Source organism: Dipodomys merriami, unplaced genomic scaffold, assembly GCF_024711535.1.
Source record: "Dipodomys merriami isolate MVZ:Mamm:240054 unplaced genomic scaffold, mDipMer1.0.p SCAF_82, whole genome shotgun sequence".
NCBI classification, from domain to species: Eukaryota; Metazoa; Chordata; class Mammalia; order Rodentia; family Heteromyidae; genus Dipodomys; species Dipodomys merriami.
The window spans coordinates 700,323-703,283 of record NW_027206424.1 but is presented as its reverse complement, the minus strand read 5'-3'; positions in this window follow the sequence as shown (position 1 = coordinate 703,283).

Sequence of the window (2,961 nt, the reverse complement as noted above, 5' to 3'; positions counted from 1 at the left end):
GCCTGCATGACTTGAGGAATTCATTTCCTGAACACTGATTCTGTCTGTTTTATCTTAGTCTAAAACTGTTCCAAAGTTCCCACAGGGGAAGCAAAACAGACACCACCCAGTAGGTGCTCAATAAAAGCCTTGTGGATGAGTCATTTGCATGCTTTGAAAGCCTTTGGATACATGAGGAGAAAGATGGATAGATTCTTCTTCGCAACTAGGATTTAAAACCAGACACGCTGGACCCCGAGAGCTCCCTCCATGCCTTCCTTCGCTCAGTCACACACGTTCTTTTGTTACTGAACAAGAAGTGCACTGTGCCCTTTGTCACCGTACCCCGCACTGTGTTGGAAATGGAAATTAACCTTACAGGTTTCACAGTGTGGGGAGAAAAGTAAAGTGAGCAGAGGACACAAGAGGGCGGAGGAAAGTGAGCAAAGGCCCCCTGGGCCCCGCTGGCCACCCCACAGAGCTAGGACTAGGCCACTCCATCCGCGCCCCTCCCAGACCCCAGGAGGGACTCAGATCCTCCTACTTGAGTCCCACCTCGGCACTGCAGCTGGGAACTCCAGAGGCACGCACCTCCCATTCCCCCCAGCCAGGTGCTTCCCCTTAGCTGGGACCCTAGGCAACTACCCCTGTGCCCAGCTATTGGGTGAGATGGGGTCTCCAGAGCTTTTGGATTGGTCTGGCCTGCGATTACAATCCTCCATCTCAGCCTCCCGGGTAGCAGAAGATGACAGGTGTTAGCCACAGCCCGGACTCTGGTTTAGAGGACAGGCATCCTCTTCCCCTAGGGCTTTGTCCCCACCTGCCAGTTCTTTGCCAGAGCCCTCTTCTCTAGGCCTCTCAGCAGTGTTTTCTGGGAAGCTGGGAGAGGCTGAACCCGGGACCCTCATTTCCTAAGGGCCGACTTTCCAACCTCACAGTGGGTGGGGCAGGGGGAGTCCAAGGTTTCATGCTGAGCTGAGCTTCCTGTGCGCCAGGCAGGACCCCTCCACGTGGACTCTGCCCTGGACTCCTACACGTTGCCGCCAGAGGCCCTGCTCTCAGCCGGCGACAGGAGGTGTGCAGGCTGTGGTTTTCAGGCCTGGGACTGCGGAGGACAGCATGCAATGCCCTGCTGTGATCACGAGGTCCCTGCCAGGACTCCTGCCCCAGCCAACAGCTTCGCAGGCCGGGACTTGGTGGTCAAAGGCAGGCTGAGGATTCACTGGGGGAAGGCGGACCGCAAGCACACTGGACAGTTGTGGTGCTGACCAGGATGCTTGGGGTCCCCGATAGGATGGGGGGGTGCTGGGAGGCGTCCTGGGGAAATCAAGGGAGGACAAGGGGGATGGCCAAGCCTGAGGGGAGAGGTGGCGGGATGAGGGAGCAGAGGAGGGGCTTGGAGGGAGGTCGGGCTTTCTGGCCAGCCGGCTCTCCCTGCACTCCGGGTCTTTGGAAGTTGGGGTCGGTGGGGGAAGAGCCTCACCTCCTGCGGCTTCTGCAGGGGGAGAGGAGGAACTTTGATTCGTTCATCTTAGTTGGGATAGTCACACAGGTGATCCGTCTTACCCTCAAGTGGAAATCGCTTGTGGAGAAGGGCAGGGCTGCTGCCGGGGGGCCACGGGCCCAGGCTGCCTTCGCTGGCCAGGCAGGCTGTGGTGTCCTGCAGGTGGACATCAGGGACCCGGTGCAGTCGTGTGGGACTCTGCAAGTGCAGGAGGTGAACACCTGCTCCAGTCCTTCATACTCCTGCCCTGGCATATTCTTTTTTCTTTTTTGTCGGTTATGGGGCTTGAACTCTAGGCCTGGGCACTGTCCCTCAGCTCTTCAGCTCAAGGCTAGTGCTCTACCACTTGAGCCACAGTGCCATTTCTGGTGTTCTGCATGGTTTACTGGAGATCAGAGTCTCATGGACTTTCCTGCCCAGGCTGGCTTTGAACCACGGTCCTCAGATCTCAGCCTCCTGAGTAGCCAGGATCACAGGTGTGAGCCACCAGCGCCCAGCCTGCCTTGGCATATTCTTAACAAGTGTTCATCATGTGGAAAGGAGAAAAATGCCAAATAACTTAAAAAAAAGTAATTCTATATAGCATGGGATATTACACACACACACACACACACACACACACACACACACACACACACACACACACACACAGAGGAGAAAGTTTGGGAATGTCTCTATACTTGCACCTTTGTGCTCTCTGCCTGTTTCTTTCTTCTCTTTCCCATCTGGTGATCTCAGGAGCACAGGGCTGCTGCTCAGAGGTGTTTGCTGAATGAACACACACAAGTCAGAATAATGTGATATCCTGCCAGGGAGGACAGCTGTCCAGGCAGAAGGAATCAGGCAGGGCTCAGATGACGGTCGAAGCAGAGAGGTGGGGCACAGCATGAGAAGAGGTTGAAAATTGTCCTGGGGTGGTTAGGGAGTGATGGACATTGTCTTTGACCCCGCACACCCATCTGCTCCAGAGAGTCACATGCGTCCAGGAACCAATCTTGGTAATATGGTGAGATCTGAGGAGGGAGAGAAGGAGGGAAGGAGGAAGGGAGGGAGGAAGGAAGGAAGGAAGGAAGGAAAAAAGGATGGAAGGAAGGAAGTTAGTTACTTCTCCCTGGTTTGAACACAGAAGCATGGAGGCATTTTTTGAATAAATATAAAGTGCTTTCCTTCCTATGTCTTTATGGAGAGCTTGGCAATTTCACCTTACACTTCCAGGTGAGAGTGCAGGCCTGCAATGGGAAGGATCTCTGCCTCGTCAGGCCCTTTCCTCCCCCAGATCCAGTGATTCCTCCTTTGACAAGCAAGGATGTGGAGGCGCCTCTGGCCATCTCCCCACCGTGTGTGTGGGCACGGCCCTTGGATGTGTGCCCCACAGTGTGTGGGGGAGTGGGGATGTTCGAGGCACAGCCCAGCTCCCTGCCAGGCCAGGCCCGCAGCAGGGGCCACCCAGGCCGGCTCAGGGTGGTGTGGGCTGGTGA